Source organism: Heterocephalus glaber, unplaced genomic scaffold, assembly GCF_053883595.1.
Source record: "Heterocephalus glaber isolate CG9 unplaced genomic scaffold, H.glaber_assembly_v1.0 deba00001428, whole genome shotgun sequence".
In the NCBI taxonomy this organism is placed as follows: domain Eukaryota; kingdom Metazoa; phylum Chordata; class Mammalia; order Rodentia; family Bathyergidae; genus Heterocephalus; species Heterocephalus glaber.
The window spans coordinates 1,144,478-1,157,500 of NW_028258293.1; positions in this window are offsets into that span (position 1 = coordinate 1,144,478).

Here is a 13,023-nt window from a genome sequence, read left to right on the forward strand (position 1 = left end):
GCACTTGCTATCTTATATCTATTTGATTATAATCATTCTCATTAGAGGGAAGCAGTAGCTCATTGTGTCTCTGGTTTCTATTTCCCTGATATTTACTGACATTGAGCCATTTTCCTATATCTGTTGTTTTTTTTTTGAGAAATGTACATTTAGGTCTAGTGCTCTTTTACGCGGCATTGAGGATTGAACCCAGAACCTACACAGTGAGCTATAGCACTAGCCCTTTTTTATTTTTAACCACGAGAAAAGCTGTCACTAAGTCACCAAAGTTGCCTAGGCTGAACTCAAACTTGAAATTCCCCTCTCTCAGCCTCCCAAAGAGCTGGAATTACAGGTGTGCACTGCCATACTCAGCTTCTATTGCCCGTTTTTTTTATATTGAGTTATTTCTTTTGATGAATGGGTAAAGAAAATGTGGAATGTACACATACAGTGGAATACTCTTCAGCCACAGCAAAAATAAAACCCCCTCACCTGCACCAACATGGATGGAAGTGGAGAGCATTATGATAAGTGAAATAAGACAGGCTCTGAACGACAAGTCCTCTATGATCTCAACCTTCAACAAATCTAAAAATGTCAATGCCATAGACCTTGAGGGTAGAAATGTGGTTTCCAGAGAGTGTGGAGTTTGTGGGTTGGTCATGGTTTGATCTAAAATGTCCTTGGAAGACTCATGTGCAGAGCGGTGGAACTTTTGGGAAGTGATTGGATTGGCAGCACTCTGACTTCATAAGTGAATTAACCGACTGCTGAGTTCATTAGCTGACTGAGCTTATTAGGACGTGGGACCTAATAGGATAAGGAACATCAGTGGGGCATGACTTTGTAGGTCATATGGTGTCTCAGCATTTTCCTTCCCAGCCCTCTCACTCCTTCTCTGCTTCCTGGAGGCCATATGGTGGGCACCTTTCTTCCACCACACCCTTCCGCCATGATGTTTCTGCCTCAGCACTGGTGTAAAGTGATGGAACCAGCTACCCATGGACTGGAGTCACTGAAAGCATGAACCAAATAAGAACAACCTCCTCCTTTAAAATGCCTATGCCAGGTTTTTGTCACATTGGTGGAAAGCTGACCAACCAGTGTGTGTGGGTGTCGGGAGCAACGCTACATAATTTTGGGGAAAAACCGTTTGATTAGGCCTCATTCTCCTGCCTACAGCCCAGCTATAGAATTCCGAGACATAACTCCATTTTGGCCTCCGGTCACAACTGAGACCTCAATGATCCGGTGATGCTGTCTGTGATTCTCCAGGACAAGATTACACCAGCTGAAGACATCCTGGGAGGAACCAAATCTCCATCTGCTCGGTTCCTCATTGATCTAGGAATTCTGCCTCTCCCTGTTCATCTGCTACATTTGTTTCCCCCGATGTACTGAACTCTCTGTCCCAAGCCATTTGCTACATTTGTTTCTCTCGATGTATTGAATAAAGGTGCGGCAAGCTCTGTCTTTGCGCCCAGAGCAGCACTGATCAGGCCCAAAGCTCAGCTTCTTCTCCAAGTCTGATCTTTTCTACCTTTCCTATATAATACGTTAATTCGCCTTGTGCTGCCGTGGCTTGCAGGAGACTAGGACTCACTGCAGAGGTTCTGGTAACGTCCTTTCTCCCTGCTCTCTACATGTGGGGGTGATAGGTAATAAATTACACTTAGATCGGAACAAGAAGCTCTGGTGTGGTTTGCAGGTAGTAATCATGTGCTGGGTGCATCAAAAAGCCAGGAAAAAGGGTTTTGAATGTTTTCACCACAGAAATGGTGAATGTTTGAGGACATAAATATGTTTATTATGATTTAAACACCACACAACGCATACACGCAACAAAACAACACATGATACCCTATAAGTATGTACAGTGTTTATGTTATGTTTTTATGTAGCCACAAAAAATAAATTCAGTTAAAGACAAGAGTAAGCAAAAATCTTTAAAGAAAACCTGGATGGTGTTGGTCGCCTCCTGGAGTCAGGTGCAGGTGGTGCAGAGCTAACATGCGCGGAGCTCCCGTCAGGGAGGGAGGGAGGGACGGTGATGTCAGGGATTCTGCTGCATAGCTCCAGAGGATGGCGACAGGCTTGGCTCAAGCTCTGAAACGAACACAGACGCCATGGGTCCCCTAGGCGTTCTGGCGGCACGTTTTCAAAAACTCTTCAAAGGGACCTGTTCTGAAGGTAGAATTGTGCTGGGGAAGTTGTGAGGACTTTCCTTCAATTTTATTTGCATCGATGCACATTGTGTGGCGTTGGTGCAAGTGCATAGCTCGTCGTCGGAATTCTTTTTCCTCCCCTCCCCTCCCTCCCCTCCCTCCCTCTCTGGGACTCTTCTCTCTTGCAAAAGACCCAACTTCCTACTTCCTATTATCTACCTTTTACTTTGCTCTTTATTTATGCATGGGATTTCTCATATAACAGAAACCATGTGATATTGAAGCTTGTGTGTCTGATTTATTTAGTTTAACATTATGGTCACAAGGTTCATCCATTTTCCTACAGATGACTCAAGTTTATCCTGCTTTATGGCAGAGTAATACTCCATTATGTATAAACACCACATTTTCTTTATCCATTTATCTGTTGATGGACATATAGGCTGCTTCCAAGATTTAGTTAGTATGAGGTGTGCTGCTGTAAACATGAGTACACATGTATCACTGCAATATGGCGTCTTTAATTCTTTTGGGAAAATACCTAGAATTAAAACAGCTGAGTCAAATGGAATTTCTAGCTTCAGTTTTTTGAGAACTCTCCACACTGATTTAATTGTACTAGTTTATATTCCCACCATCAATGTAGAAGTGTTCCTTTTTCTCCACCGCCTCATCACCACTTGCTACCAATTGATTTCTTTTTTAAAATTTATTTTAGTACCTGTTTACAGTACATAATGTTCATACTCCTTGTGGGGAGTTGGTGCACATACATAACACTTCTTCATTCTTTTTTTTTTTGGTACCAGGGATCGAACTCGGGTCCTTGCGCTTGTGCAGCAGGCGGCGAAACCACTGAGCTCCATCCCCGGGCCTTCTTCATTCTTTTTTCATCCCTTTCCCTTCCCTAACCACCCTCCCTCCTTGATGATGGCTATTCTTTCTCACCTAAGATGAAATTTGTTTTAATTTGTATTTCTCTAGTGACCAGCAATATTGAACATCTTTTCATGTATTTATTGGCCATTTGTATTTCTTGTTTGGAGAAGTGTCTATTCATTTCAGTTGTCCATTGTTTTCACTGGGTCTTATATTTTGGGGGGTCTATTTTTTGAATTCTTTACACATTCTAGATATTAATCCTCTATCAGAAGTGTAGCTGTGTCTTAGTTTCTGTCTTAATGCTAGGACAAAATATCCAACACCCACAAGTTAAAGGAGGAAAGGTTTATTTCAGCTCACAGTTTGTAGAGGTTTCAGTTCCTAGTCAGCTGACTCCAAGGCAGAGCAGCATGGTGGAGGAAAAACAGTTCATGACAGGGCAGGTAAGAAGCAAAGAGCCTTCCTTTTTCACCCTTTTATTCCCTCCAGGCTACAATCCTATTGGTTGGTGCTACCCACACCAGGGTGGATCTTCCCTCTTCAGTAAGTCCATCACACACACTCAGAACTGTGCTAAACCAATCAGTGGGCTAATCCAGGTTCACTCACCCATGATCCAGTCACTCCCCAAAGCCATACCTACGAGCACATGAGGCTTTTGGGGGACATCTGGACACAAGCCATAGCAAGCTGGCAAAAAATATTCCCATTCTATAGGTTGTCTTTTCACTCTATTGGTTGTTTCTTTTGCTGTGCAGAAACTTTTCAATTGAATATGATCCCATTTGTTGATCCTTGATGCTATCTCTTGTGCAATTTGGGTTCTGTTCAGAAAGTCTTTGCCTACTTTATCTTCTAGCAAGTTGTTTCTGTTTTAACATTTAGACCTTTGATCCCTTTTTATTTTATTTTAGTAGACAGTGAGAGATATGGGTCTAGATTCAACCTTCTGCATGTGGGTAGCCAGTTTCCCAGCACCATTTTCTAAACAGGCTATTTTTTCCTCCAGCTTATATTTTTGGCCCCTTTGCCAAAGATCAGATAGCAAAATGTGCCTAGAGTTGTTTCTGCATTCTCTATTCTGTTCCATTGATCCACATGTCTGTTTTGTGCCAGTGCCATGCTGTTTTTATCACTGTCGCTCTGTAATACAACTTGAAGTCAGGTAGTGTGATGCCTCCCACTTTGCTCTTGTTGCCCAGGATTGCTTTTGCTATTCTGGGTCTCTTCTGGTTCATGTAAGTTTTAGAGTATTTTTCTCCAGATCTGTGAGGAATATTGTTGGTATTTTGACTGGATTGTACTAGACCTGTATATCAGTTTTGGAAACATGGTCGTTTTGACTATATTGGTTCTGTCTTTCCAGGAACAGGGGCTATCTTTAAGTTTTCTGGTTTCCTCTTCAATCTCGTTTTTTCAGAGTACTGTAGTTTTCATTGTACATGTCTTTCACTTCCTTAGCTAATTACTAAGTTCCCGCTTTGGATTCCATTTGCTAATGTGGGAGTGGCTGTCCCAAGGAGGCAAGAAGGACTGAGAATTACTGAGTGTAATTGCTTCCTGCAGGCCACAGCCTCGCCATCAATCCCGTCTCCTGCCCTCGGCTGTCCTGGGATCTTGGCAGCACACAACGACCCTCTCTGGAAGCCCTGTGCTGGTATCTCATGCCAGCTCTAGCCTCCTTCCTTCTCTCCCTTCAGGGTGTGTCTACGTGATTTCACTCCTTCATTCCTTTACTTTCCTGAGAGGGGACTGAGAGGAGGAGCCAGAGATACACTGGCCATCTAATTTTTATTATAGAGTATTGTTTATGGCTTGTAAAATCTCTAATTTTTATAAAATTATTAGAGTTTTTCTTAAGTAGCTCTTGGTCAAATTTTTGTAAATATTCAATGGATATCAGGAAAAGTGTAGACAAATGTAGTATATTTTTATTTGGTTGAGCTTTTGTTTTTATTTAAAGGTAGTGATATAGCTTATCATCATGCTTGTTTGTATATTGACATTTTCCATGTATTTTAAACTTCTTTTTCTGTTTGTTCTCTGAATTTGGGAAACATTTTTAAACCTTGAAGTAAAAATTTGATATTATTATTATTCTTCAAGTTAGGGTCTCTGTCTCTTGGTGGGCCTGAGCACCGTGAGCTCTTCCGGCGTGGCACCTCTGCGGTGGTCAGTGCACTGTAACTTACTCAATTCTACCCCTGAGCTGCACTTCCTGTGCTTTTATTTTATTTTGAGTCAGGGTCTTGCTAAATTACCTTGGTAGGATTTGAACTTGCGATCCTCCGGCCTTAGCCTCTCTCAATGCCAGGATTATAGGCATGTGTTGCTTTGCTCAGCTATAGTCATTGATTCTGACATTTTGACATTTAGGTTATGTCTAATTTCATTCTATTATATATAGTGCTGTAATAAGTATCTTTGGTACACAATGTTTCCTCATGTCATTTCCTTATATAAATTTCCAGGGGTGATGAAAGATAAAAGGTGTTTGACTGCGTTGCTTTCCAAAACGGTTGCACCCTTTGTAAGGCACCACATATATGTAGTGACCAATATTAGTTATCTCTTCACCAGGACTGGTCATTACAATAAAAATTTGGTAATCAAAGAGGAGTAAAATACTGAAGTTTTTTTTTGATTTGTTACTTTGAGGAGCTAGAGGATGGTTATTTCATATCTCATTGTATCTAAAAGCAGAATTTCAAACATGGCTCAAGACCAGTGCACATAGTTATAACTTGAAAGGCCTTAGAATTGAAACAAGGTTCTGTTTTTGTCTTTTTTTCCCCGTTCGGGATGGAACCCTGGGGCTCATGCATATCAGGCATGGCCTCCACCACTGAGCTGTATCTCAATTCTAGCATTTATTGAGTTTTGTTAAATTCTTCAGAAATTTTTACAGAAACCTCATCAGTTCAAATGATCACTTACCTCATTCTAGTTTTCCCTGATCCTTTTCAGAATTTAATTTATAATTGTAACCAGTGTACCTTTTGTTGGGTACTGTTTTTCTTATTTGGAGACTACTCACAGTTTTATACATTGAAACAGTGGGCTTATTTTTAAAGCTTATGAAGGGTTTGGATTTATTGATATACAATGTAGTTTTTCCAAGATGAGCACAGCAATTGAAAACAAATTCATGGAAGTAGAAATACCTCTCTATAATGAATATTTAGAGAAGGAGAAATGACAACAATAAAACAATTCTAAGAATCATTTTAAGTATTTCTTCTTGGAACAAGTTTTATTTTACTGTGTAAAGCTGTGTTGGTCTGGTTGTGGCAGGATAACAAAACACCCAAGACTAGGTCATTTATAAACAACAGAAATTTGTTGCTCCCAGTTCTAAACATTGAGACATTGAGGATCAAGTCACCAGCAAGTTGTGTGTCTAATGAGAGCTGCTCTCTGCTTCCTTTCAAGATGGTGCCTTGCTACTGCATCCTCCAGAGGGGAGGAGCATGTGCTCTCCCAAGGTAGAGGTGTGAACACCATTGTCAAGTCGTCTTATGAGAGCACCTGTGCAGCCTACAGGCCACATCCCATAACACTGCGGCATTGGGGATTAAGAATTTTGGAGGGGACAAAAATATTCAAACCACACAGTGCTGATCATTGGAGGAGGGCACAGAGCACTAAGGGGATCCTAAGGGGGCCACTAAGTTCAATTCATTAAATTCTCTATATCTCATTTTCTTGTTATGCTAAAAGTATATAGTAATAGTATTATTGTGGAGACAAATAGATTGTGTAGGTGAATCAGTTTATTGTTTGGCACACAGTAAGTTATCAATAAATATTAGTATTAGAGATAGCTGTACCTTCTACCCTTGAGATAGGGCAGGTAGCATCAACACTCAAACTGGGGGAGAAATGGCCAGACCACAAGTGTGGCAGCTACTCCAGCAGGGCAGACCAGGACACCAGGTGTTTTCTTCCCTCTCAAAGATTTGGAACCAAATATTGCTAGCAGTTGCCCCATACCACGGACGTAGTAAGTGCCACTTGAAAATGGTTGAAATGGAAACTTTATGTTGCATAAATTTTATCACAATATAAATTAAAAAGCAAAATAATAACAATAATAATTAAAGAACACGAGGAACTCCAGGGGTGAAGTCTGTTGGTGCTCAGTGCTTGTGTCAAAGAACACGGGCCTATAAGACAAGCCATGGACCATGCAGGGTACCTTTCCCGCGCTTGTATATGTTGTATCTGTAAAACTGACACAACAGAACAAGAAAACACGACATTTTCCCCAAGTTCCTAAGGCAAATCTTCAAATCTGAAAACCCCACCAGCTCTAGAGGGGAAAAAGAACAGAACCGGAAGTATGCTCTGGAGGGAAAAGGTGGACCGGAAGTGCTGAGGAGAGCGGGTGCCTCCCTGAGGTAAGGGGGTCAGCGGGGCTGTGTGCAGGTGGGTGGCCTGCGTCAGTCGGGGCAGGACTCCCCGGGGCTGGCCTGCTCCCTGAGCGTCTGTCCACCTGCCGGGCGCGCGCTGGCTGTGGACGCGGCTTCCAACACGAGCTGGAGGCCCTTACAGCGGGCACCCGGCGCTCGCGCTCGGTAGGCGGGAGGCTGAGGCGGGAGGGTCGCGGGAGGGAGCGCGAGGCCTCGTCTCTACCGCCTTCGTCCCTCCGGGTTATGCTCGAGAGGCCCCGTCCGGGCCGGTGCGGGAGGCCGGCTCCCTGCAGCCCGCAGCCTCTCAGGGCGCGTGGGCCGGGAAAGCGCGCGGCGGCCGTGGGCGCGGGTCCGGGTCCGGGTCCGGGTCCCGCTCCCGCTGCACCCTCCCCTCCCTGTCAGCCCGGGCCACTGGGACCGCGCGGGCGGGCGGCGCGGGAAGGCAGGCTCCGGCGGCCCCGAACCGAGCCCTTCAACCCCGAGGGCCCGGGGCCCTGAGCCTTGCGTCGCGGGAGGAGCCGTGGGAGGGACCCGCGCGGCCGGGCAGTGGGCGCCGGGGGCCCCGCCGGGTCGGGTCGGGTCGGAGGCGCGCCGAGCGCTGCGTCGCGGCCGTGCGCTTTCCAAAGCCCGGTGTCTCCGCAGTTCTTCCGAGGAGCCCTAGTCCCTGGCCGGCAAGGGCTCGAGCTCGCATCGAAAATACATTGTAGCCCGGGACGTAGCTCAGTGGCGCCGCCGCCGGCCTCGCAAGCGCAAGGTCCCGAGTTCGATCCCGGTACCAAGAAACAAAACATTTTAGGGGCTGGAAACAGCTCAGTGGTAGAGGACTCGCTCAGCAAGGAAAAAACTGGGCTCAGTCCTCAGCACCAAAACAGGACATTTTACACACAGACCAGCATGGATTCGTGCATGTACACCTGCAATAGGGCAGACACGAGGCAGTCTTTACCCTTGATCAGGGCACTTTTATATTTTCTAGCCTAGCGTTTCAAAAAAAAATTCTGGTTAAGATCCATTTCTTGACTCGTGAATGAATCACAGTCTTTAGTTTTACTTTACCATGGGATTCTGGTGTGTGTGTGTGTGTGTGTGTGTAACTTCATAATGGAACACACTTTGGGAAACTGAAGGGTTATATTTGAAAGAAGCAGTTAATGTAATACATATCTTTGTTGACAGATAATGTTCTTCTGTTGGTCTTGGTAACACTTGAATGAAAACAGGGTTTCTTATTGGGAAATTATTCTTCATATTTGAATTAGGCCATGCCACTAGTGAAATAAGAACATAGAACAATTTTGTAGATTAAGTTTTCCCAAAGCGTGTTCTTTGGGGTACACATTTTCTAGAATAATTGCCATATGAATTATGGAGAAAAATGTTTCATGGTTAAGTAAACTTGGGAAATATGAGTTAAACAGGTTCACATTTTCTCTGGGCTGGGCAGCTAGTATGCACTATTTCCCAGGTTTATTTGATTGTGAAACCTATTTTTAAAGACTTGATGAGCGTGGTGGCACACACTTATAATCCCAGCACTCAAGAGGCTGAGGCAGGAGGTTTGCCATGAGTTGGAGGCCAGCCTGAATTATGTAGTAAAACCCTGTCAAAAAAAAGGCATATCTTGAGGACCTTGTGCCCCTTTGAATACATTTTGGGAAAGGATTATACTGTATAAATAATTAAGGAAAATGTTTTTGTGTGCATTTAGGTGATAATTTTATTGTAAATTATTCACATAGTTTCTGTAATGATTTTATTTACTAATGTTGTTGGAAACAGGCCAGGAACCCACTTTAGCTTTTCTGTTCACAAGAAAAGCCTTAATGAAATTCTGTGATACTGATTAACATCTTATAAAACAATTGTTTCCAATTTAATTTCAATAAGCAATAAATGTTTAATTATGTTAAAGGAGCTTTTATAAGGTGTCTGACTATTTGTTTCATAGTTGAAAAAATTTGGAGTTTAATTAAAAATTATAATTGTTTTGAGCAATATTTTAAGGATTTTTCTATATTTATAAGGTGGCCAAAATGAGTGTTTATGTCCTTGATCCAAAAGGCCTCTATTGTGTTGTTTTAGATGAGTTGAATTTATAGTACCTTTAGAAGTTTAGTTTGTGATCATCTTGATATGGTGTTTTCATTTTTCTTCTTTACATATCTCAAACTGTTCATGTTTAGTTTAGATATTTCTAAATTTCTAAAATTGATATATGAAAGGTCTACTCCTTTTCTTAAAATAAGGAGAAATATAGCAAGGATTTTACTGTGACCAGAGAATTTCTACTCATAATGGTATACATTCTTTTTTTTTGGTACTGGGGATTGAACTCAGGACCTTGTCGTGTTTGGCAGGCAGGCACCGTGCTGCTGAGCTACATCCCAAGCTATAATGGTGTACTTTTTATTAAAAAAACTCAAAATGCTTTTCATAACTTTATATGATTTATAGTAATTTTATAAAATGTTGCTCAGATGTCCACTGTGTTCTCAAGGTTTGTCTCCCACAAGGAGCATAATAAACCTTTCACAAACATGTAAACATATAATGAAAAAAGCATTGTTTACGGCTGGGTTTATACATGGATATAATAAAGTACAGTGTTATGTGGAAGAGGCCGTTGGGGAATGGGGCAGTGTGCACAGTTAGGTGCTAATCATATGATCTGGACAGTCCTCGGGATTTAGAAAGGGAGACGTGAGCTGGATTCCTAGAAGCTTCGCAGAGGAGATGGAACTTCATCTGAGCCTCATTTGAAGTGATATGTCTCCCATTTGAGCCTTTGCTTATGCTCACTTCCTCCACAGATACACTTGCCTAGTTTTTCTTGTTTTAACTTACATGATCACTTACCTGATTTTTTTTTTTTTTCCTGATGTTTTAACTTTTAGGATTTTCAGCCCAGAAATCACCTTCTCCAGGAAGTCTGACCTTCCCAAGCTGTCTCCAATCTTCCCATCCTGGGTTAGAAGCCCCTTTCTGGTGCTACCATAATATTCCCCTCCACCTCTCCCTCTCTCCCTTTCACCCCACCTCCCATTTTGGTACTGGGGATCAGGCCCATGGCTTTTGCGCAAAGCTACAACTACAGGTTTAAAAAAATTTTTGTTTTGAGACATGGTCTCCTAAATTCCCCAGGCTGGGCTTGAATTTTAGATCTCCCTGGCTCTGCCTCCCAGAGTGCTGGGATTAAAGGCCTGTACCAGGCTCAAATTGCTACCATTGCACATGATCACATTATGTTATAATTATTTTTGTGCATCTGTACCTCTTTACCTGAGTTTCTTGAGGACAAGCTTCTATTTTTAAAAATAATTACACTTTGAATATAGAAGGGGCTTAATATATGTTTGTTGAATGAATGGATAGATTTTTTTCGTTTCCTTTATTTGGTTATGTTAGTATTTTGGGGCTTTAAGATACTCCTTATTCTGGTATTTTGGAGCTTATTTAACAAGTTAGGTTTACACTTGATTTCTTCCCCACCCCTTTCTTTGATGTGGGATCTCACTGTATTTCCCAGGCTGGCCTCAAACTCATATGCTCCTGCCTCAGCCTCCTGAGTAGCAGGGATTAGGATTACTGGTGTGCACCACTAGGCCTGGCTAGATTTACACTTAATTTTATAATCTATTCCTCTGGAACCACTAAAGTCTTTGTGTCTTGGCCCTTTCACGTTGTCCTTCACTTGTTCTCTAAGGAAAAGATTTATCCCCTTTCACCTAAGGCTAAGTGACCATTGATGTATTTCTCCTCTAACTCTCAGATCTCACCTCTTTGATTTCTCCTCTTTTTTCATATTTAGTTGCTTATCTTCATTGGCTTCTTTCTACAAGAGGTAAGATGCTTCAATTTGTCTGTTATTTTTTACCTTTCCTTTATTACTCATGACTTTACAATACTGCCTTATACTGTATCTCACTACATTTCATCTTGTGAAAACTGCTCATTGATGCCCTCATAGACTTCCCACAAAAGTTTGTGTCCATAACATATTTCCCCCAAAATAAGACCTAACCAGAAAATAAGCCGTAGCATGATTATTCAGTGTTTGGAATATAAGCCCTACTCTAAAAATAAGCCCCATAAGATCATAACCATTTAGGACATCTATTGTGGCACATGATTAATGTATTGAATTATAAAGTAATAATAGTATTATATAAATAAATATAACTAAATAATATTAATGACATTAATACTTAAAATAAATTTTACTATACATTTTATAATTTAGTATTTGAAAATACCCAAGTGGATACCTTTGGATGAGAGGTAAATGCCTATGTAAGCAGATGAACTTGAGACTTATTGCTGAATATTCTTATGTTTAGATGTCCCCCCCTCAAAGCCTCATACAGTCATAGATGGGGCTTTTTCTGGAATTGATGCATGGTGCAGGGTTAGGTTCAAGGACACTAAGATTAAGGATGTGAGTGCTACCTGCCCTAGGCGGCCTGGATAAGACATAAGAGATAAAAAGAGCTGTGGTTGTCCCTTGTTGCTTTGCTACATTGTGCCCACCATGAACTGTTTCTCTTCTGCAATGCCCCTCTGCCATGTGCCATGTGCCTTGCAGCCAGTGAGTATAGACTGAAACCTCTACGAACTGTGAGCAAAATAAACCTTTCCCCCTTTAACTTTGGGTGTCAAGTATTTTGTCTCAGCAACAAGAGAAAAGTAAGAAAGACACTGAAAGACCAGTTGGAGTATAGACACAATGCACAAATAATGTGTGCCCTTGATAACAAATGGATGTGGTTGCGTCTAATATGAATCTTTCTAATTCATTACATCATATGTTATAATAGACATACTTAACGCCCTTGTGTGAGATAAAGGAAAGTTTTCTGAATTTTGGTGCCTACGGTTTTTCATTGCTTTTCTGTGGACTGTCATTCTTAATTGTTGTCATTTTTGTTGCCACTCCTGTCTCGTAAGTCTTCAGTTAACATGTGATTTAAAGGAAACTGTGAAGACTACCCTGTTAGAGGTTGTCACTTGGATGAGGAATTCATGGGATAAAATCTCTGACAGCTATGTTGCCGATGCACAGGGAGCAGGCTACGTGGACACGAAGTGCTTATTTAAGGAGAGCTCTGTTGTTGGATATGAAAAATCGGGGCCTATGACTCTGTAGTTGCTAGCAATTCAGGCTGGAATTTGGGATTTGGAGAGTTATGATGATGTTCCAGAAGAAGATGACTGTATTACGTAGATTTTTGTGCATGAATAAATTAACAAATGTAGGTCATTGCACTTGAATAAATGTAGATTATTGTATATGAAAAAATAAGACATTCCTTGAAAATAAACCCTATTGCTTCTTTTGGAGCAAAATTAATATAAATCCTCGTCTTATTTTTGGGGAAATCTGGTGACAACTATCTTCCTATCCTTCCATTCAATTCAGTTCCCATTCCTGGTATTTCTTAGTAGCCTTAAATCTCTTTTCCATAGATTAATAAAGTCAGAATTTTATAGCTAGAATTACACTAGATATCACCTAAGCTAGTTTCCTATGGTGTTTATAACTTTTTGCAATGAGACAGGCTACTTATAATTAATCCTCACTTGAC